The sequence below is a fragment of the Trachypithecus francoisi genome, unplaced genomic scaffold (genome assembly GCF_009764315.1).
Source record: "Trachypithecus francoisi isolate TF-2019V2 unplaced genomic scaffold, Tfra_2.0 Lachesis_group0, whole genome shotgun sequence".
Lineage (NCBI taxonomy): Eukaryota > Metazoa > Chordata > Mammalia > Primates > Cercopithecidae > Trachypithecus > Trachypithecus francoisi.
Window position 1 is genome coordinate 93,487,085 of NW_022681453.1, and position 25,393 is coordinate 93,512,477.

At 33.7% G+C, this 25,393-nt stretch overlaps 1 pseudogene; it reads left to right on the forward strand.

Moving 5' to 3' along the window:
* Positions 1–185: 185 nt before the first annotated feature.
* LOC117078371 lies at positions 186–25,393 on the forward strand (annotated as a pseudogene).

Sequence of the window (25,393 nt, forward strand, 5' to 3'; positions counted from 1 at the left end):
CATGATTCTGCCACGATGCATACCAGTCTTCAAAGCTGAGACTAGGGTGAAAGACCAGCATGATCAATAATGTGAGAAAAATGTAGGTCTTTTTGTTGTTCTCTTCAAATCACAATAATAATTGGTATGGACAAAATACACTATATTCCCACGAGGCTAAATAAAGTAGACAAGAGGTTACCATCATGGATGCAGTTAAAAAATTATTTGCAATGACAATTACCTTTATGGACGTAAAACAAACAAAACCCAAAAGGTGCCAGAAATTTAATGTAGCAGTAACTGAAAAGAATATAGACCATTTCACATCTGAGGAAGAAGCAAATCTGCTAGAGAATGGAAACGTTCAAAACACTAGCGTGCTCAATATTCCTCATGGTTGGCAGAGGCTGGTCATTGAATGCATGTGAAGAAAGGAGCCAGGAAATTCAGAAGGTATACTGTAAAATGCTGATAAAAGTCAGTAAGCCTTACCAAATGGCAGAGCAAATGGTATTTTCTTTAGCCAAAATCTATGAAGCGATATGCTAGTCTATCTGTTTATACATTGTGTGAAGACCAAAGGTCTGTGATCTGGGCATTTTTCTTATTCCTTTTTCATTATTACTTTAGAGACTAGGTCTTGCTATATTTCCCAGATTGGTCTCAAACTCCTGGGTTCAAGTAATCCTCCCACCTCAGCCTCTGGAGTAGCTGGAACTACAGGTGTGTGCCAACATGCCTTACTTAATTGGATAGTTTGAAGTACCAGAGGATGTAGTGATCTACAGTTCTATACATTCAAAAGTATAATTTTCTATTCTCAGTTATAAGAACAGAATGAAAAAGTTCTATTAATGTAATAATGAAATATGTATATTTGATTAAAAAACATTGTTGACATGCACAGTGTGTGGAATATCATTATGTCATAAGTAATGATATCTAGTTAATTGTGATAATTTATTTTAAAAGAGTAAGGTTCCAATTAAATCAGAACAAAATCTTGCTGGTGATGAAAAAGCATCCAGATCATATAAGAGATTTCTGTCTGAAAGAAACGTTCAAAAGTAAGTGTTTAATGAATAATTTATGAATAATGAAAACGCTGACACTGAAATCTCAAAGAATTTTCCTTTTCTCTTGAAGAACAGGGTGAAGATTCTTTAGAGTAGTGTCTCTGTCACTCCTGCTGTCAAAAAAATCTCCATGATCTTCTTTGAGAAAAAGGACCTTCATCTAACTCAATGTGGTCTGAAGTGTCTGCAAAAACTTTGATTCCGACTTGAATTTCTTTGCATCATTTACATCTTGAATGGGAACACACACGGAAATGAACATAATTGTGACTTGACACTTTTAATTTTAATTGGAATGCTAAATGAAGAACTCATCAAGGAAATCCAGGAGGCTTCTCCCATTTCTGAAGAACTATCTAGAGATGTTTGGAACCACAGTTGCTTTTGATCTGTGCCATTTTGGGCTTCTTTGATGAATGATGTCAAATGTCTTTTTTGTTTTACTCCCTTTGAAGAACCATGCCATTTTTCATCAAAGCCCAATTCAACCCGGATGTTTTATTCCAATGTATGCGCCAAGAAGAGATCTGGATGTTGGATAAGTGCTTCCCTTTATTCTAAGTGTGGGAGGGGATTTAAAATATCTTGAAAAAGAGCTCCGCAACTTTTCTACATTTGGGGAAGCCTCAATAATGAGAAATTACCATTATTTTTTGTTTTATTTTGTTATAGATCCTAAAACATTCAATTTCATAGCATTAATGAAATTGACTCTAAGGTGCAATTTTACCCATAATCGAAGAAAAATGCCAAGGAGTGACCGAGTTATTTTGTAAGAACTCTCCCCCCATTCATGTGGGGATGCTTGATTTGTTTGGAAAAAAAAATAGTCTTTGATATAAGCCATGATAGTACATCTTTAATGATAGTTTTCATGGTGATGCTTTTGGCTCAACCCATAGACTAAACCAGCGATAAAAGTTATAGCTATCATGTTTCTGTCTTCTGCTTTTAAGGAGTTTCATGTGTCCAGAAATGCTATCTCTGAAAGATTCATTGGGTCTTAAGAAACATCTGGAAATATTTCATTGAGGAACAGCAGTCTTGCTGTCCTCTTTTATTTACCTCATCTGATGTTAGAGTATCTTTCCTTTCAGTAATTATGGTCAGATATGTCATGTTTCTCTTTTCCCCTGAGTTCAAGAGCCATATTTTACCATGGATTGGTGTCTACATTTTATAGTTTTGGAACCTGGAAAACCGTATCAGTTAGCGTTTGGTGACATTCAAGAAAAGTCTTTATTCTAATCTATTCTCAAACTACAAATAGGCGTTTCCCTCTCCCCTCTCCCAGTCGTGGATGAAGCAAGCTCACTTGGATGGAATTGCTTGCTCTCTTCCTTCTCATCCAAGAAACCTTCTGAAACTTCTTTTCTTCATTGTGGTAGAACAACTCCAAGTTCCTGGATATTATGTAAGTACATAAGTGAATATCTGTTTGTCATCACTACCCTAATAGACTTTTTCTCACAGGTACCTGCTAATGAATAAGCCTGAATAAATATCAAACCCTTTGAGGAATTACATTTTTATAAAAAATTGTGTGTACTTCCAGATTTTAAATATATTTGACTTTGATTAGTGACACTGTCATTTCTTTTCAACTTACTTTTCCTTTTTACCCCAAAATTGTGCGTTATTTTCCAAATTAAATTCTGGAGATATTTAATTTGAGCCAAATAAACTGTAAAGTTCTGAAAACAAAAATAAATGTTTTGGTTACAGTGCAGAACACCTTTTAAACAGTAGATGTCTGTATTTACTCTAGCATCTAAAAATATATTTTGGTTTTATTTTCAGCTAATTTACCAATTATGGAGATTAAATTGTTTACATTGTCATAAAAAGTGTAAATTTTTTCTCTAATTCATAAATTAAAAAGTTGTGCCAAGTAAAGGAGAAAAAGGAGGAGGAGAAAGAGGAACTAAAGGTTGAGTAACAGGATTATTCACAAAAAGTATCCAAATGTTGATATCAGTCTTTCCTACTTTAAATTTCTATTTTGATTTATCATAATTACCTTAAAGAAGCTCCTCTATGTTATCAGATTTATTTTTTCAATCCGTGGGAAAGCAAGAAACTACTTTGCCTCTGGATTCCTTGGACATATGAAATATATGAACACAGCAAATATCTTAGAATATAAATTATTTAAGAATGAGTATTCATGGTTAAATTTTATTTTAGCTCTAAGTATTGAATATGTTTTATTTAATATATTACTTTAGATGTGGAATTTTGTTCAAAATGTAACTTCGTAAAACTATTATAAGAAAGTTTATGCAATGAATGTTTACTTTCCACATTTTCTTAAATTTATCTGAATTAATATTTCTTCTAATATTTCATCAAAAAATCATTTGTAACAAATTGAATCTCAAAAACCCTGTAGCACTTATAGTCTCATAAATCTATAGCACTTGTAAAATTCTTATATTTAATTCTGGAGATAATTTATATAGGTAAAACTTCTTGTGATTCACAGAATACTGTAAAATATCTTATACACTCTCAATTTTTTAATTTATTTTTTCTCTTCTTGTCCTGTTTCAGTAAATTGCCTTTTCTTCTTATAGAGTAAGTATAAGTTTATATTATACTGAAATATTTTATTGCAATTTTACATAAAAATCAAGGGTCACTAAATTAAAAGTCCAAGAGCCTATGGGAATAAACATTTTTATTTATTTTTATTTACAGAGGTAAATTTTTGTAATTTGCTAAATTAGTTCCCTTCCTTGGAAATGTTTTTGCAGTACGAGAAAAAAAAAAAAAAAAAAAGGAACCTGTTTGGTTTGGTGACTTCTTATGAAGGCAGAAGAGGTAGAGACAGAATTTCTTTTGGTATATTTTTGGAAAGCACTTCACTTTAACATTTTTCAGACCCCCAGCTAGTAATATATTCTTCTTTTTTGTAAAGTGTGTGGTGACATTTTAGATGATTGATGATCTGCATACCTTTACCTCTCCATTTGAGCCCCACAGAATGACGGTGATATTGTACTGGAGAAAAAACACTTGGTATCACCCATGCATCACGCTTTTATTTTAAGACAACTTGGCACAACAATTAGATACATTGTGTATTATCTCATGCATATAAATTACCTACAAATTAGGAAGATTTTTGTGATTGACTTTAAAACTTAGAAACATAAGTTGTTTTAATTTATTGGCTTCATCGTTTAGAATTCTTAGACTCAAACATAGCAAGATTTTCTACTGAAATTAAATTGTAAGTTAAGAATATAATTATGACCTCTACCTTAGAGGTAAAAGATTATTTCTGATAAATATATTTTGAAAAAGTTATTTTTTCTTCATAAAATTCATAAACTTTTAGTAAATAAATATCTGAATGTTCTCAGAATTGGAACATATACCTTCAATAAAGTATCTGTCACTGTGTTACTGTATATCACTTCAATATAATTTAAGGTCACTTAGTTTTGATAGCTTACAGCAAAGATTGATAACCCTTATTCTTTATTAAGCTGCTTTATTGAAGACCATCAAGATTTAATTTTTAAAAATCTTACCACTTGGTAGATAAATGGCTTATGAGTCCTGTTCTTTTCTAACTTTTCTAATTAATCTGAATGTCATTTGAGAGGGCAGGGAATAGAAGAGTTGGGAAAAAAAGTCTTGCAGGCTAACTCTTACAAATATGATTTTTATCAATGTCAATTCCCAGATAATGCCGTCTGTGCTAATCCCTAACCCTTTCTACTGTAGTGCTTTAGGTTGTCTTTCACTTTGATTTATCAGACAGCTGACCCTGGCCTAACCCTGTCAGCTTTACTTCAGAGGAACTCTCACAAAAGATAGTCCTCTGATCTGACAAATTGATTGGCTACAAGGAAGTTTAACTGGAAAGGGATCTCCCTAACAAATGATAAAGTCTGTTTTTTTATTCCCAGCTGACAGCTTTGGGTATGTGAATAGAATTTATAAAATGTCCAGCAGAAGAGAAGAAAGCATTATGAGTAATTTGGAAAGCTAAATACAGGGGACGCAATAAAAGGCCCACAGGTTTCTGTTTAATGATAGGTCTCAGGGTTTCAGCAACTATATTTTATTTAAGAGTTTTAAATGGAGGCTAATTGAAAATGATCATCCTAATTAGAAAACAAATATTAAAATTCTCTTAGTGTTTCCCAGCTGACTTCAACTGGAGCATAATGATTAGGTGTGAGGATAATAAATTACAATCTATAGAAAAGCTATTAATCAGATTAAGAAACAGGTTGACACAATATCCTTTCCCTGGTGAAGCTGATGAGTAACTTCTGCCTATGACACTTTGATTCTTGTCACATAATTTTACTATCCTCAATCAATACTCTAGTATGCTTTTATCCAAAAGGTGTATGACATTTTTGGTTGAATTTCTCTCAGGTTTTAAGAAGAAAAATGGAGTTTAAATTTAAAAAAAAAGTTGAAAAAATGTTAAAAAGCCAATTTCAAATCTAAAAGATCCATTCTCTAAACTATTTCACAATTTTAATTATACCAAGCTGCAAAAATTAGGGCCCTTCCTGCCTCCCTCCCTCCCTCCCTCCCTCCCTCCCTCTCTCTCGTTCTTTCTTTGTTTTGATGGAGTTTTGCTCTTGTCATCCAGGCTGGAGTGCAATGGTATGATCTTGCCAGACTGCAACCTCTGCCTCCCAGGTTCAAGTGATTCTCCTGCCTCAGTCTCCTGAGTAGCTGGGATTGCAGGCATGCACCACCACACCTGGCTAATTTTGGAATTTTAGTAGAGACAGGGTTTCTCCACGTTGGCCAGGCTGGTCTCGAACTCCCGACCTCAGGTGATCCGCCCGCCTTGGCCTCCCAAAGTGCTGGAATTACAGGCTTGAGCCACCACGCCCAGCCATATTATTGATATTTCTTTCTTGCCTTCCTTCTACTTTATCTTTTTTCCCCTTATCCATTGTGCCCTTTCTTTTTTTTTTTTTCTGTATTTTCAATCCATGAAAAGTATGTACTAAATGAACATCAGCCTATATAACTTATTCTTAGGAATATTTATGGTGACTCACCTCCTTCTCATGATGTATTCCCAAAACAGACCAAAATCAAGGATAGAGAAATTGATTTCATGTTTTGATGGAAAGAGCTTACATCACTGATTCAACATTGGGAGGCAATGGAAAATATATCTTCAGCCCTCATTGATGCCAGGAATGAAGATGTGGAGCCCAGAGGAAAGGAAGTCATTCTGACATGAAATCGTTAAAAATTATCCATGATGATAATATCAAATTTGAGAGTCCAGCTGTATAGCAGCAAGGGTTACATGGAAGCAGTGCTAACCCTGCTCCAGTAAAATCCTGTGGCCATCTGAATAGCCATGCTAGGAATGACATGACTTTGTAGGTTTCCTCAGTACCTACCCTTCATTGATTTCTGCTTTTATTCTAACTTGACCCTCTCACCTTCCTGGCAATCATGTTAGCCACATGGAAACATTCTGTTTTATTCTACATCTGCCAAGGTTATCCAGAGTAGGTCTGCATCATATGTAGTTTTCTCATAAGATGGTGTTGGATAAGGGAAATAAATACTTTAAATTGACAGACTCCAATTTTAAAGTTAGGTATCTGAAATAATATTGGAAGCATTTTCCAAGAATGAATACAGGTCTATTACTTGTAAGGACACAATTATCCTTTCAATGATGATGTCAATTAAATTTGTGAACAGCTTAATAAATATTATAAATAAACAATTAATAAACCCTCTATTTACAGTACCTAGCATTGTCATGCATAGAGTAATTTTTCAATAACTTTTTAAAGATTGGCAATAACCAATACATGTAATTGCATATCTTATTCAAGTCTGATATGAGATTCTAGGATAAGAAAAAAATTGGAACTCTTTTAATTTGTTATAAATTAAATATATAAACAACATATTAATATTAACTAAATTCTGTTTGTAAAATATTTTTACGCTTTAACTTATTTTAATGTGATTTCTTCTATTTTTTTTTAATGTTCACCACTTTTTAAAAACTATCAAATATTTATAACTATTTCCAGCTTTATTAAGTAAATCACTACTTCCAGGAAACTGCTAAGTGTAGTAATATACACCCTTCATATTTTTAATGTTTTAATTACCTAATATGTTACTCATAATGTTTTCTTCTTAAGGGTGATGCTAGATATTGGTTTAATAAAAAGAAAATAAAAGGAATTTGACAAAATAAAGCAAGAAAAAGGAAATAAAACCTATCAATAATATGACCTAGGATTAAGGAAAAGTTAAATTATATTTAACATTCTGAAATATACTAATTGTATATTTAAAAACAAAGAAAAGTAAAGATGTCTAATAGAATATGACCCCTCAACATACTTTGTATATTAAAAGTTAGGGTAGGCTGGGCGCGGTGGCTCACACCTGTAATCCCAGCACCTTGGGAGGCCGAGGCGGGTGGATCACCAGGTCAGGAGATCGAGACCATCCTGGCTAACACAATAAAACCCTGTCTCTACTAAAAATACAAAAAAATTAGCCAGGCATGGTGGCGGGCGCCTGTAGTTCCAGCTGCTCAGGAGGCTGAGACAGGAGAATGGCTGAATCCAGGAGGCGGAGCTTGCAGTGAGCCGAGATCAGGCCACTGCACTCCAGTCTGGGTGATAGAGCGAGACTCAGTGTCAAAAAAAAAAAGAAAAAGTCAGGTTAGATTTTGTGTTTTTCTTTTATATTAGATGGAGTTATTTGTTCCAATATTCAGATATTGATATATCTGGTGAGAAGGATAAAACTGAGACAGTTAACTGTGAGTGTTTCTGTTGCTGAGAGTCCTTGTCTGCTAAATATCCCCACTTCATGTGGGTGGAAATTTCACCAAGGACCTCACCATTTGACCTAAGTTACTATGTGGGTGGAAGCTGCCATTGTCCACCCCCAACATCTAGTTACCAAGAAGTATCTGAAGTCTGTGTGTTCACCTTCAGAACAATGACAAAAGCAAAGGATCCTTAGGCATACCACATTTGGGGAGAAGGTACTTTGGAATTGAAAACAACAACAACAACAAATTAGAGCACTCCAAGCTGATAAGGTAAGAAATGGTCAATTCTGTTAGATGTATGCAATGTTTTAGAAACAAGGGTTGTTTTAAATTTGTTTTAAGTACTAATGGCAAAAAAGTTTCTGAAAAAGTAAACTTCAATTGTCAAAGCAATCTGTTACTAGGAATAACATTTTCCCCGATAATTTATTTTAATGAGGAGCAATTGAGTTTATATTTAGCTATAACTTATTTCTGTCTTTGGGGCAATCTGATTAAACATGTGATTGTCTCCTTTTTGATTTATTTATCAGCTCTTACTTCTGCCTTAAAACGATGGTGAGTATTCACCAGTCTGTGTTGCTTCAAACATCTGCTCCCTGCGTGGTGGGGCTGCACTTCTCAGCCGCCACTGTATACCTGATATTTCTAGCTAACGATTCCTTCCATTCCTCGTTTTACATGAAATAATTGTAGCCATTTCTTTCTAACAGCTTTTGTGTTGTCTCTCAATTCCACAACTGTTCTAGGTAAAGGTAACAACACATAGTAATAATAATAAAAAGAGTGAATATTCCCTTTATGTTGTTTTGACTCAGCATTTAGCTTAGACCAAGAAACTGTCTCAAAGAAACTGTCTCATCATGAAACTCCCTTTTGTTTACAGATCCAACTGGAGACATTTGAGTATGCCAGTCTTAACAAACGTGCTATAAAAAACAAAGATATTATAAGAGTAGCATGGTTTGTCAAGTAATGTTATTGGAAATGCTACAAAATCTGAAAATAAAGTACTATACTTTCCTCTTTAAAATTTTGATTAGGCTACATGTCAATTTGCATTTCTATATTTAGCAAGGTGTAGAGTATCTCTTGATTTAGTAAGTGAAAAGATTTTTCATTGACAAGCTTTTATTGAAAAATCTGTACATAAATCATTATAAAAGTAGCTTGAACTACAGAACTCTAATAGAATGTTATTAAATTTGAAAATATTTTGGTATATATTTGTATGAAGGTGTATTTTTTATTTCTTTTAATGGAAAACTGAATTGAATCACCGATTTTCTAAAGGTATCTATTAACCACTATAAAAGCACAGGCTTCAAAAGCACAGACTAGACACCAATATTAAAGGTAAATTTTTAAACATCTTTGGTATCCAACTGATGTTTACAAGAACTGGCATTTTTGCATACTTTAAAATAAGGTTTGCATTTTATAAGCTACATATTTTTGTTTCAATCTGCTTTTAGCACTATGATGTATCAGGTTGAATCATTCAGTCATGCTGGTTTTGATCCACATGGTTTTCAAGCCAATTGAGTTATTTTAAGCACAGCATGAAAGAAGAATTTTCTCTTTAATCCAAACCATTTGCTTCACATAATGTCAATGTATACATGACAGAATTAGCAGAGATTTTGCCAAGTATGCTATGATATACAATAAACAAAAGGCAAAGTACAAAATTATTCTGTTTTTGAGTTAAAATTATTCCACCTTAGAAAGTGTTTTGAAGTAATAATTCCTGAAAAAAATTTAACTATAGTTGCATATAATAATTTTGTACAGGTTTAATATTTGCTTGTACTGCTACAAATGGAAAGGTGTTCAAACAGAAATGGCATTTATTTCTGTAGTTCTTGGTGATCTTTCAGGTACATATAATAATATATCCTGTCCTCTAACAATTATGTGACTAATTTTTCATAATACTGTTATTAAATGCATACATTTTTTCCTCTATCTAAAATCAGTCTTGGGCTATTTAATGTCATTCATTTCACATTTCACTGGAGGGGAAAACACAAATAGTTCTGCTATCCTGTTTTGCCCATGAAATATTTCCTAATAAGCATTGCCACGTCAAATATAAGTGGATTGGCTTTAGAAGGTTAGTCAAACTGTTCTACTATTTACCTGTGAAAATTGAGGTCATGAGTTCACATAATGAAATGAATTCCCTTACACAGTATTTCTGCTAGTTGCTAAGTCACGGCTAAATGGATCCTTTTAGAAACAAAAGAGCATGTTTTTGACTCAACACATTTATATGGTTTAAATGTGTCCCTCCAAGCTCACGTGTTAGAAATGTATGCCCAATGCATGTTTAAGAGGTCATTAGGTCATGAGAGTTCAGCCCTCATGAATGGATTAAGACCATTATTGCAAGTGTGATTTAGCTATTGTGGGAGTGGATTCCTGATAAAAAGCTAAGTTCAGCCCCATTTGTCTCTCTCTTTCTTGCCCTCTCTCACACTCTCAACTTCCACCATAGGATAAAGCAGCAAGAAGGCCTCAACAGATGCTGGTAGTGTGATATTAGACTGCCGAGCCTCCAGAATTGTGAAAAATAATTTTTTCTATAAATTACCCAGTCTATGGTATTCTGTTTTAGCAATACAAAATGGACTAAGGCAGAAAATTAGTACCAGAAGTGGATTTATCGCTATAACAAATACCCAAAAATGTCGAAGCACCTTTGGAGCGGGGTATTGGGTACAGACTGGAAGAATTTGGATAAGCAGCCTTAAAAAACTTAAATTGCTGTGAATTGAGAGTTAAAGGCATTTCTGGTGAGGGCCCAGAAGGAGAGAAGAACTGCAGGGAAACTGAACTTTCCTAGAGGTTACTTAAATGGTTGAAATGAGAGTGTTGGTGGAAATATGGACGCCAAAGGCCAGTCTAAGGAGGTCTCAAATGAAATTGAGAAACAAGATACTGGAAGCTAGAGTAGAGGCCATCCTTGTTACACAGTTGCAAAGAACTTGTCGGAATTGTGTTTCTGACCTAGGGTCTTATGCAAGGCAGAACTTAGGAGTGATGAGCTAAATTATCTTGTAGAAGAAGAAATATCTAAGCAGCAAGGGGTAGAAGGTGGCACATGGTTTCTTTAGGCCATTTACCATAAAAGAAGAGAACAGGAATGATCTAAAGATGGAATTTATAATTAAACGGGAAGCAGAAAGTAAAAATTTTGAAAATATTTAGGCTAGTCATGTAAAGAATGAAAAGGCAGGTTTAGGAGAGGAAACTAAGGGTGTGGCCAAGTGACTAACCTTTGCTAAAAAGATTATGATTGGGAAGAAGGGAGCCAGGCAGTATTAATCAGGACAAGGAGGTAAAATGCTCAAGGCATTTCAGAGATATTAGGCTGCCCCTTCCATCGCTGGTCCAGAGCAGAACCTTGAATGCAGTTTTCAGAGAGGACTCTGTGGAACCTCAGTATTCACCATCCTGTGCTGCTTCAAACATCTGCTCACCACATTGTGGTGGAGCACATCTCAGCCCCTGCCATGACCATAGCTCAAGTGGGCCTATTGCAGCTTGGCTCACCACACTGGAGGGCACAAACAGTAAGCCTTGGCAGCATCCATATGGTGCTGACTCTGCAGACACACAGAGTGCACAAGCTGTATGGCTGTGGTGGACTCCACCTGGATTTCAAAGGATGTATTGGACACCCTTGGGGCCCAGGCAGGGCAGAAACTTGATGCAGGAACAGAGCCACCACAGAGAGCCCTCACTAGGGCAATGCTCAGAAGAACTGTGGGGTCAGGGATATTACATAAACTCTAGAACTGTAGAGCTATCAGCATAAAACTCCAGCCTGGGAGAGTTGCAAGCATGAGATTCCAACCTGTGAGAGTTGTGGTGTAACCTATGTCCAACAAAGACATACAAGTGTGGCTGCCTGAGACTTTGAAGGCCCACCCCCAGTCCAGCATGTCCAGGAGGAGGAACATGGAGTCAGGAAATATTATTCTGGAACTTTACAATTTAATGTTGTGTGCATTGTTGTGTTTTGTACTTACTTGGAATCTGTTACTCCTTTCTACTGAATTATTTCTCCTTTTTGGAATAGGAATGTCTATCCTATGCCTGTTACACCATTGTATTTTGGGAGTAGATAACTTACTTTGATTTCACAGGCTCACCTCTGAAGGAAAATTTGCCTCAGGATGAATTGTGCCTTGAGACTCACCCACGTCTGATTTAGATGAGACTCTGGACTTGGAGTGTTTTGAGTTAATGCTTTAATAAATTAAGAATTTGGGGTTATTGGACTGGAATGAATGTATTTTGAATGTGAGAAGGACATAAATTTTCAGGGCCAAGGGTGGAATGCTATGGTTTGAATAAGTCCCCCAAAGTTTATGTGGTGGAAACTTAATCTACAGTGCAAGTATGTTGACAGGAAAGACCTTTTATGAAGTAATTTGGTCATAAGGGCTCTGCCTTCATGAATGTAATAATGCCATTGTTGTGGCAATGTGTTCCTGATTTTTAAAAATGAGTTTGGTTCCCCTTTTGTCTGTTTCTCTCATTATTTTACCCTCTTAACTCTTAACATGGGATGATGTAGCATAAAGATTCCTGCCAGATCCTGGCACCTGGATACCGGGCTGCCTATCTTTTAGAACCATGAGCAATAAGTTTCCTTTCTTAATAAATTACTCAGTCTACGGTATTCTGTTCAGAAACACCACAGAAAGTGTTCACAAAACAAACTCATTAACCCAGGTATTTTCTGGACTCCTAATAGCATTGCCTTAAAATGTATACATTTGTATAAAAATGGACCTGTAAGAATACTTTGCTAAACATTTTGTTATCTGTTATCTATAGGTCAGAAAGTGTTTCATATTTAGTCTTCTCTGAATATTGTAACATGGAGAAATGAATACAATTATTCTTTACAAATGGAAAAACTTGAAGTTGGTTTTCAGATGTTTAGTAATTTTTAAGGTTAGTTTTGACAGATGACTTTTAGAAGAGCAGCAACTAAAGTAAGAGTAAATATCACTTAAATGTCAATTAGTGACAGATAATTAACCAGATGCTCCATGGGGAAAGCACATACAAATTACAATAATTTTTATAAGTTGCCAACATACCGTAGAGATAAAACTTCAATGAATTATATATGTTCTCAAAATTCTATTAGGGTAACAAAATGAAATGCAAAGATATTAAAAATATATTGAAAACTATTACTGCAAGTTTTCTTAAAATATAACTGATAACTTTAAATTTGTATTTAACTTACTGACATATACAAAAAATATTGTTAGTTGTGCTTGAACATTATGGCTATGACACTTTTGTATGTTCCAGTATCTCATGGAAACAGTTTAACTAATTAATTTATTTATTTGACTTATTCTGATAGATCTTACTTTCTAGAGAAATATTAGCAAATATATGATACTGACTTTTTGAAATCATATTGTTAGGTACCTGCCTCCTATAAAAAGCAAATAGAAACTTCTTCTATTCTTAAAAGTCTTTATGATATGAGAATCATATATTACTCTTCTAAATAATAGATACGTATTTCTGAAGAATTTTATGTTTAATCAAATTACATAAAGATGGGACTTATTACATCTAATGTGATATCTCAGTCACAAGTTAAACATCACGCAAATTATTTGTTAGTAAATTAAGCAGCTTTAAATCTTCTGTTATCACAATTCAAGGCGACTTACCTTCTAAGAAAAGCACACACTCAATCTGAAGCCATTGCGTGACTTGCTCTCCCTTGGGTAATGCAATGCCCGATGAAATGTTAAATACACTAGCGTTTCATGGTAACAAATAGGACTAGAAAAAAAATCGTAGTTAAAAGACAGTAACAGTGTTGTAAAGATCAACACCTTTAGGTTTCTCAAAGGTAAAAGACTTGCTGTCATAATCAATAATAGCTGTGAGCACACATGGCTCCTGTAAAATTGCATCACTAGGAATAAAATTAATAACACAGAGACAACAGTAAAAGCAATAAAATTAGTCTTTTCACCAGTTATACAAAGTCCACTGATTCTGCATAAATAATCACAAGCAATTTTTTGGCATACTCTTACTACAGAATGTGTCACTCAGCTATGACCTTTTAATGAAATTGAGATAAAATTGCAAAGCAGACATTTAACTTATTTCAAAGACGGAATTGCATTTTCTTTAAGAAAAAAATAAAGCTCCTATTCAGTATTGTTGTAAAGTCATTTTACCCTTAGCATTTACCAAGGTATGCTATATTTTGAAATATTAATGCATTGGGAAGGCAGTAGACTACAGTAGGCTGCTCTAATTTTCAGTCCCACCACTTACTAGCTGTGTGAACTTGGACAAATGAAGGGAGTGTTCTAACCTTCACGTCCTCATTTGCCAAATGAGGATAATCATGGTATGACTCTGGTAGAACATGGGTGAAGATTGAATGGAATCTGGTAGCATGATCCCATGAAATGATAAAAATTTATAAAGAAGGTCTGTCACAAAGAGCTTCTTTTATGTGGAAAAAGCATGTATATATTACATAAGCGCAAACTTACTTGTTTAGCTTATTATTTTTGTTTTGAATTTGTGTATTTACTTCTGGCCGCTCTGCTTCCCTGTTTCCCCAGGCAATATAAGATAACAGTAGAATCCACCATAATATCTTATTGACATATATCTGCAGAGGTTTATATTGATGTACACCCATATATACATCACGATTTTAAGTTTTACAAAAACAAACTGTTATTTGCATTATGCTATTTTTTTCGAAGATAATTTCTATAAATTATTCCAAGTCCTCTGAGGTAGCTCTTACACCTTTTTTAATGACTGCATAGTATTTTCTAGAATATACATAATTAGTCCTTTATTGAAGACTGAGCATTCACTTGGTTTTAAGGTGATTTCCCCATTACAAAATTATATACTAAAATGTTTAAATGTCAGTAAGTTATGCCTTTGTTTTTATGGGTTATAATATCAGGTTTTGAATTTCTGTGTTGAAATACATGTGTTTATTTGAGTTTAGAGACTGTACTAGAACACAAGTTCTGCAGAGAGCTTTGTTGCCATCCAATAATATGTCCCAAGTATCTAGAAGAGTGCATAGAATTTTTTATGGTTCAACAATGTATTCAAAATGCCTAGATGTGTGCCTACATTTTATTAAGCTCAATTTGTATTTTTTGAATAAATGAACAAAAGGATGTAATATTTTATATTTTTAAGACCAATGTGTCATTTTCTCTACATCCCAACCACCAGAAGATTTTGTAACTCTTGTATATTTTAAATTTTTAATGAATCTGAAAGGAAGAGAGTCTACCTTGTTGTATTTAATTTATATTTTCATAATATATTTTATCAGCTCATTTCTTGATAATTTGGGTTGCTCTTTTGTGAGTTATCAATTAAAATCCTACCTGTTGTTTTATTTTTTCTCAATTTGTAAGAGATATCTGTATTACCATAGAAATTGACTCTTTAATCTTTCTTCTGCCTTATTAATATATTTCAGATCTATCATATATTTACTTTGCTTATTATTTGATATTCTTTGCTAAGTAAATGTTTTATTAGCATTATAAATTCTGAAGCACACTGAGTTACAATGCTGCATATAGAGTTCACATTTTTCTTCAGAGTGTTTTATTATTTTTAATATTAAGTTTTGTGTCTATTTGTTTTATAAGATATAAAATGATATAAATTTCTTTATTTTCTTACAAATAAATACCCTCTTATATAAAGTACTCTTTAGTACCCAATCTTTACTTTTCTCATAGAAGGTAACTACTTTAGTCATAGCTCTATTCTGATAAATATAAACATAAACTGGGATCTAAGTACAAACTCTTTATTTGGTTCCATGGATTTTTTTTTTCTATATCTGTACCAACATGACATTTATTAAATTACTATGGCATTATACATTTTTCTGATACTAGGAAATCTCGTCACCCATTATTATTTATCTTTGCAAAAGATTCCTTGTCTACCTAGTATTCATTTATTCATATGAAATTTAAGATAATTTCAGACTACTTCATGTTTGACTTTCCAAACAATCCTATGTTGGCATTCTAGTAATAATTACATTACATTTTTATAGATCCTGGAACATAAGGAATATTCTACAATGAATGTATTTACAGTTTTTCCTAAACTTAAGAATTTTCCAGTGGTAAACATTTCTATTAGCTAACTAACTTAAACCACTAAACCCTTATAAAATATCCGTACTTATCTAAACGCTCTTTGAATTATTTTCCTTAGAAATTTAACTCCAGGCCTGGCGCGGTGGCTCACACCTGAAATCCCAGCACTTTGGAAGGCCAAGGCAGGCGGATCATGAGGTCAAGAGATCGAGACAATCCTGGCCAACATGGTAAAACCCCATCTTTACTAAAAATACAGAAATTAGCTGGGCTTGGTGGCACACGCCTGTAGTCGCAGCTACTCAGGAGGCTGAGGCAGGAGAATAGGTTGAACTGGTGAGGCGGAGGTTGCAGTGAGGCAGAGGTTGCAGTGAGCCGAGATCGCACCACTGCACTCCATCCTGGCAACAGAGTGAGACTCTGTCTCAACAAAACAAAAAAGAAGGAAATTCAATTCCAGCTTCTGATGAAAAACTTAAGTTCTTACTAGAATAAAATTAACAATTTCAATTAGTTTTCTTCACTGGAGTCAACATTTCTAGCTAGCAACATATGTATATATATTTAATTTAATCAGTCATTGTTAAATGAGTTATTAGTATACTTAAATCTTTATGCAACTCTTATTTACCCCTCACAATAAAATGATGTTTTTTGTGTGTGTTATATCTTTGGTTTTGATTTTCTGGATTTTCTTAAGCAAATAGATTTGTCAGCTTCATATTACTGGCTTAAAAACTACTTGAACAGATTGTACATAAAGTTAACAGTCCTATGGAAATAATTTCTATTTTAATGGTATAATTTAATACAGTAACAAATAAAAGGTGAGAAAAAGATGTAGCATGAACTTCTACTATTCTTTTAATTTTATTCTAGATTTACATTTTTAGCATTAATAGTTTTCAATTGAACTATACTTAAATTACCATCTAAATTTTTATTTTTACACATTGAAATGTTTAAGAGTCAATGGACCTACAGTCCATACAAATGTAAATTTGTTAATTGATCTACCTATCTATCCACACTTTCACTTTTAAAGACACCTAATAATGGTGATAACATAGAATTTGAATTAATGAAGAAATATTAGCCTGCTGTGTCTCAAATGGTCTCTTTTCATATTATTGGCTTTGTTTCAGATATGTTGCATTTACTAATTTATGTATCTTCTCCTTTTTCGGTATTTCTTTAAATACCTTCTGCTACAATTGCACATAAAAAGAAATAAAAGATGTCAGCAGAATAAAAACACATAGTAAAGGTCACGTGTTCAAAATCGAGTGGTATCATCACTGGGAAAACATAAGATTCATAGACCACAAAGATGTTACTGTTATCCCTAAAACAATGTGGTTTTATATATCTAAATTCATTTCCTTACCACTCAAAATATCTAGCTGTGCTTTATTTTACTTACCCATAGTTTGATAGTAAATCCCCAGAACTAAGTAGACGTTTCTGAGACTTCTAGGATTGTGATGTTTTAATTCATTATTTGTTATATAAGCATTTATTGAAAATAAGCACTGTGCTTCTTTTGGAAATACAATGGCTATCAAATCATAAAGTGTAAAATGTAGAAGATTAAGCAGAATAAATATATTTAATGGAAGAAGCAAACATTGTTACCATCCCGTATGGGAGAGAAACCACATCTAGGGTGGTGATCAGGAACCTCCCTACAGGGAAATAAGAAGTAGAACAAGTTTAGGTATTGATCAGGAATGTTGAAGGACAGGAGAGAAAATGGCTTTACCTTCTCTCTCTCTCAAGAAGAAAGAGCTAGTAAATGCCTATGATAAAGAGAAAATATCAGATAAACTGAAACAGTATGACAAATATAAACAGCATAACTGTTTATATTTATGTGTAATAAGTGTAAAGTGAAAAATAATCTGTTTAGCCTAAAATTATAAACTGAGCAAATGGTACAGAGGCATTTTGATTCTATCATAAAAGCAGTGTGATATCATTTGTAGAACAGATAAGGTCAGGGTTGTATGAGTCATACCTCTCGGTTAACAGTGTGGAAAAGGGATTAGAAATATTAAGAGTAGAATATCTGCTGTGAAAAATAGAGAAAGCATAAAAGTGTATCTTCTTTTATAAGCTCCCCCATATGTATGTTTGTGCATTTGTGTATATGTATCATATATATAGAATATTTCTTGTTGTAGTCTACTTATGCTTATTGTAATCTATGGAAAAATGATACCAAATATACACCCTCTTCAAATTGTGCAACACAATTATTTCGTTAATAAGTTCCACTTTGTTTTTTTCAAAGCATGCAGTTTTGGGATTTAAACACCCAGGAAAGTCATCTTGCCAATTAAACTTGATTTTGTCCTAAATTCATGGTTATGATTAATCCATTAGCCATCACTCATGCCAAGCAGCAGTCAATGGATAGGAAGCAGAAAATTACGTTAAATACATTAATTTCTACATTCCATGAAGTTTTTTAATGCTACAGTTACTTTCTCAAAAACACTTTGACATTTTGACAAATTTGTGGAATAATCTCTATTCCTCTTGCAAACAAAATGCATTTTACTCCAATAATTGATCATTTCACTCTAAATTATGATCAGTTCTGGTTGAATAAATGCAGTTATTTGACATCTGCCAACACTAATATTTTTCTTCCAATTTTATGTTTACCTCTTCTCGTCCAGCTATGGAATTTTTAGTCTTTGTAAAAATAATACCTCATAATTAAAAGAAGTTTAGTTACCATATATAGTTTGCTATATATTCTTTTAATGGTCTCTAAATGCATTGTCCCTTTTAGGCAATTCATTTCTAGAAACTTGATATTAACAACATATTTCAAATATATATACTTACTAAGATACTTTGTAGAATTCATATATTTACGTACACTTGTTAAGTAGTGAAGCCTCATCAATATTTATATTGTACACTTATACTATGTATATTAGACTAAGGCTGTGCATTTTCATAATTTTGATTAAATGTATATTATTGTTTTAAAGAGTTTTATGTAGCACACATGATTTTTATTTAGAAATGATGCTTTTTTCTAACCAATATTTTATTGGAAGTAACTAAAATGAACTAGTTGTACAATACAATTAAGGTTCTTCTTCTGTATGTTTTTAGTTTTACTGCCTCTCATCTATATCAGAAAAATGGGAGCCTTACACATTCTTTTTTTCATTACATAACTGAATAGCTTAGTAAGTGTTCTTGTTTTCACATTTTGTCTCATTCTTTCCTATTGTATCTGAGTTGCTTATCTACCTAGTGCCATCCTTGACTTTTTAAATTCATCTCTTTTATACTATTGCAGATTTTGAAAATAATAGATTCTTGTTAACACCTATCCACAGTTTGTGAGACATATAAAAGTTAAGCTCTCTCAGAATGGGAGAAAATTTTTGCAACCTACTCATCTGACAAAGGGCTAATATCCAGAATCTACAAAGAACTCAAACAAATATACAAGAAAAAAACAAACAACCCCATCAAAAAGTGGGGAAAGGATATGAACAGACATTCTCAAAAGAAGACATTCATACAGCCAACAGACACATGAAAAAATGCTCATCATCACTCGCCATCAGAGAAATGCAAATCAAAACCACAATGAGATACCATCTCACACCAGTTAGAATGGCAATCATTAAGAAGTCAGGAAACAACAGGTGTTGGAGAGGATGTGGAGAAATAGGAACACTTTTACACTGTTGGTGGGATTGTAAACTAGTTCAACCATTATGGAAAACAGTATGGCGATTCCTCAAGGATCTAGAACTAGATGTACCATATGACCCAGCCATCCCACTACTGGGTATATACCCAAAGGATTATAAATTATTCTACTACAAAGACACATGCACACGTATGTTTATTGCGGCACTATTCACAATAGCAAAGACTTGGAATCAACCCAAATGTCCATCTGTGACAGACTGGATTAAGAAAATGTGGCACATATACACCATGGAATACTATGCAGCCATCAAAAAGGATGAGTTTGCATCCTTTGTAGGGACATGGATGCAGCTGGAAACCATCATTCTTAGCAAACTCTCACAAGAAGAGAAAACCAAACACCGCATGTTCTCACTCATAGGTGGGAACTGAACAATGAGATCACTTGGACTCGGGAAGGGGAACATCACACACGGGGGCCTATCATGGGGAGGGGGGAGGGGGGAGGGATTGCATTGAGGAGTTATACATGATATAAATGATGAATTGATGGGTGCTGACGAGTTGATGGGTGCAGCACAGCAACATGGCATAAGTATACATATGTAACAAACCTGCACGTTATGCACATGTACCCTAGAACTTAAAGTATAATTAAAAAAAAGAAAAAAAGAAAAAAAAAGTTTGTTTTATACAAAAGTATGAGATGCTGCAGTCCCGCTGTACTTTCATACTCATTTGGATATTTTTATATCCAAGGCCTTTCATGAGCTCTTATATATAGAACTTACCAGTACCACAAAGTTATTTATATCAAATTTTCCAGGCAATTTTTAAACAATTTGTTTTATAAAGAAAAGATTGAAACTCCAGGAATGGAAAGGAGTGTAGACTGAGGGAATGGTTGCAGGGTGGCTGTGGTGGAATAGTTTTGGAACATCGTTAGAGTGGAAATTCTGTGTTGCAAATGCAAAATTACAGCCTGATACATAGCATATAAGATCTTTAATCGAATGGATACTTTTAATAAATGTGAATTTTCCCTTAAAGAGTGCAGTATATTTCCTAAATACAGCCTTATCAGGTAATCATTGTTTGAATAGAAGTGAAAACATACAAAGTAGATGAAGTTGAAGACTACCGTTCAAGTATTTACTAAGAGAGGACTTTGCTTCTTGCAACTATCCAAACTACTTGGTTGTATTAGTTTAAAAAAGTAAATTTTATGAACTGTTTTTATCATAAAGTTAGGCAAGCAGAACACTTTTCTCAGCCTCTCTGCCATCAGTCTATTTAAAATCTATAAATACAGAGAAGCAAGTCAATGGGAAGGCACCTAACTGTTCTATTAAAATCCTCTGTTTGTGTCTTAAAATTTGAACTAATATTTAGTATTGAGAACACATAGACTATATAAAATAATTAAGATGTTCACATATTAATTGTATTGAAATATGAAGTTTCTCAATATTTCACTTCTACAAAAATGATCAGGGAACTGTTTTTGCATTTTCACTCTTTGTTAGTGACTTGTTCTCTTGGAAAGCTCTTAAGGTTTTAATAATATAATTATCACTTTATTAAGTTGATTTCCTAGAATAAGCCACCTGGCTTTAGCAACTACATTTGTATTTTCTAGGTACTACCTCTCAATATTTACAGTTGGTTTTATATATAAAATATTACACTTTGGAAAGAAATGAATGTGATCTCTTTAGCCAGTATAATGACTATAGTGTCATCTTACATGACTCACATACCTAGCTTTGGATTTACTTTCCAGATCAATTCCAAATCCAAGCTTTGACTGGATTTTCCAAAATAATAAACCCATCTTTTGGTGCAAAGGTCTCCAAAGAATTTTTCTGTGCATTTTGATGTGCTTTGTGTCAATGGAGTTTTAGAACATATACCAGTATATATACTTTATCATCTCCAAAGGTGACTAAGCAAAGACTGAGTCTGATGCCAAACATGTGAAAATAATTGAATTTGAGTATAAAACAAAGGAAAAAAATGTAAAATGTGACTCTAGTGAGTAGGGCAACATAACTTGGCAATCATCTTTATTCAATTCATAAAGTGATATTTTGCATGTCTACTTATGTGTATCCATTACTCTAAAGCTGTGTTGTTCAATTCAGTAGTCACTAGGTGTATGTTGATATTGAGCACATGAAATGTAGCCAGTTCAATGGAAAAATGGAATTTTCAATTTATATTATTTGAATTGACTATTTAAATTTGAAAACAGCTGTGTAAACTAAGTTTTTGATTAAACACAAGTTTATTGGTTTGGTATAGGTACATTTCACTTAGATCACTTCAGTTTACCAGATTTTATAGTTGTAGTTCATGTGGCAGATGCATAAGTAGTTTCTGGTATTACACATACATTTTCTTCTAGAAAATGTCATTGTATCATTTCAGTTTAAATGAATCTTTTCAACACAATGATTTCATGTTGTAGTGCATTTATTTGAACATTTCACATAGCGAATTAGAGTGGTACCTATGTAAACTCTCAGGTTTTGATAATGTCTTTGTAAGTACTAATTATTTTAAAGTGTTTTTATACTTATTTTCCTTCAAATTAAATTATTTTTCTCTTTGAAGTAAAAAAGTATGATCATCTTTATAAATGTAAAACAAACTTTACTTCTCCTATGGAATTGAGTGGGGATACGGAAGCTAGTACAGATTGAGCATCCTTAATCAAAAAGTGTGAAATCTGAAATTCTCCAAAATCTGAAGTTTCTGAGTGTCAACATAACACCACAAGTGGAAAATTCCACGTTGGACACATTATCTTTTCACTGTATTAATGGCATGTCATATTTCTTACTGTTAAGTACTTATGTCTGAATATGCATAAGAAAATAATTGCTTATCCATAGCATAAAAATTCTGTCAGGAATGACGGGGTTGTCAAATAACCACAGGTGATCCAGACTGGTAGCTGAGATAGACACTTTTGCTTTCTGATGTTTTCATGTAGGCAACTTTGTTTCATACACAAAATTATTTTTAATTTATTTTTAAATACTGTTTAAATAAAATTACACCCAGGGTCTGTGTGTAAGGTTTTAGGTGAAGTGGTGGTTAAATAAATTATTATACCTGAAACAAGTTGTTATTTCAGGTATGGAAACTTTTCAAACTTTTCAAAAACTTATCAGGAATATTTTACAAAGCAAAAGATCTCAATAAGCTATCAAACAATTGTCTATAGTATACAAGATCTTTCTATTAATATCAAAAATCAATTCATTCAAATATTGAAATAATGTAAGTATTTTTCTGTAGCCTAAAATAAACAGGAAATAAAAAGCACTCTTCAATTAATACATTGGTTATGTTTTATCTCCATTTTTGCAAGGAAATGCTGTCAATTTGTGGCTTAAATTATTCAACTTTTGTCATAAATTATATTCAACTTTTGTCATAAATTATATAAATTAAATTTTTCAACTTTTGTCATAAATTATATGCCATTAATATATGTCAAAGAAGAGAATCTGCTAAACATAAAGATGTTATTTTCTATCACAATGGGTGGTGCCTCAGCTTCAACTAGACAAAAGTTTAGATTAATTAGAATTCTAAAACAGACTGCATTCCTCTTCACATTTTGTTCTACTGTTAGAAACACATTGAAAGTATCTGTACATTTTCTGAAGCATACTTAATGAAAAGTTTTATTGATGTTTAGTTGTTAAAACCATTTAATATGTGCATGCAAATGTGTAAATCATCACCAGGTTTTGCAAATCTTGAAAGAAAAAGAAGGTAGTCAACTAACATTTTTGGGGTTCTTTTTCAGATAGAGTCTCCCTCTGTCACTCAGGTTGGAGTGCAGTGGGGTGATCTCAACTCACTGCAAACTCTGCCTCCCAGTTTAAGCGATTCTCTTGCCTCAGCCACCATAGTAGTTAGGACTACAGGCATGCGCCACTATGCCTGGCTAATTTTTGTATTTGTATTTGTAGAGATGGGGTTTTGCCATATTGGCCAGGCTGACCTCGAATTCCTGGCCTCAAGTGATCCGTCCTTCTTGGCCTCTCAAGGTGCTGGGATTACACTCTTGAGCCATCGTGCCCAGCCAATTAACTTAATGATAATCTGTGTTCTCTACCAATGATTGTTGTTTGAATGGCAAAAAAGAGTTTCACAGTACTCTTTTTTCTGAAAAAAAAGTACTATACTGTACTGTAAATTTTTTCTGTACTGTACTGTAAATTCCGTACAGATTTTCTGTACTGTAAATTCCAATTAAATATTTTCTTGAAACAAGAGAAATGCATGCCAATATTCGATAGTTAAGATCCCCCTGAAATTCAAGTGATTTATGCTTTCTCACCAATATCACAATATATATTAACTAATATAAAACTAAATTTAGTGCATTTCTGTACTGAAATATATGCAGAAATTGAAATTTTTCATAATACAAATCTATGATAATAACATTTCTCTAACAGGATAAATATGCAGAAGGTGTTTATTGTAATTGACAGTGTCATGTAAATTGGCTGCAAAGCTACTCTTTTTCTGAGAAAATTTTGAGGAATGCTTTGCTTATATTAATAAATGGAGTTTATTTTAATTTATCAAATGCCTATTTAATTTAATGCTAATGCTACTGAGTTGACACAGTTAGTAGATTGATTTAATTTGGGAAGCGGTATTTTTGGAACTGTTATACATTTGCTTCTAAGTTAAATTTCCTCCTTCCAGGCACAGGCTATGGCTGTGGCTTCCCTCATGTCTGCGTTGGCTGCCCAACTGCTCTGGCCCCCGCAGAGCTGCCGCCTGCGCTCTCACACCTTCCACGGCGCGGCACTTTTGGAATCACCAGTGAGACAATTGTGAAACCAGCTTCAATTTCTAAGGAAGAATTGTTGAATTTAATAAATAAACTGAGTAATGTTGATAATTAGATGGCCACCTTGTTCAGCTGCCTCTTGCAGGGCACACTGATGAGAGAAAGATCTGCAATGCTTTTTCTCCAGACAAGGATGTTGATGACTTTCCTGTAATGAATGTAGGACGAAAGTGTTTGGACCAGAATTCCATGTTACTGGCTACTCTATGGGATGTGCGAGAAACAATTAAGCGAACTGACATTCCAATCCTAGAGAAGAATGTGGTTGTGGCTGGAAGCTCAAAAATTGTTAGAATGCCCATTGTAATGTCACTGCACATAGATGGGGCACATGAACGTCCCAGAGATGATGCCACTGTTACAATATCTCCTGGATACTCTCCCAATGGGCAGTTGAAGAAACATACATTTTTAACAGATAGTGTAATATCCGCTGCAGGCATTCCAAACCTGTTCACAATAGATATAATCAAGGAAAGAGCAGCAGTTTTTGATGTGGGAATAACTAGAGTTCAAGATCCCGTAACTGCTAACGTCAATTTGGTTGGAGATGTGAATTTTGAAGGAGTCAGATAAAAAGCCTGTTACATCATGCCACCTCCTGGAGGTGTTGGCCCATGACGGTGGCGATGCTAATGAAGAATACCATTATTGCTGCAACAAGGTGCTGAGGCTTGAAGAACAGGAAGTGCTGACGTCTAAAGAGCTTGGAGTAGCCACTAATGAACTGTTGTGTCATTCCAGTATGCAGGGGCATGTATCTAGCCAAGAGAAGCCATTAACCCAGTGA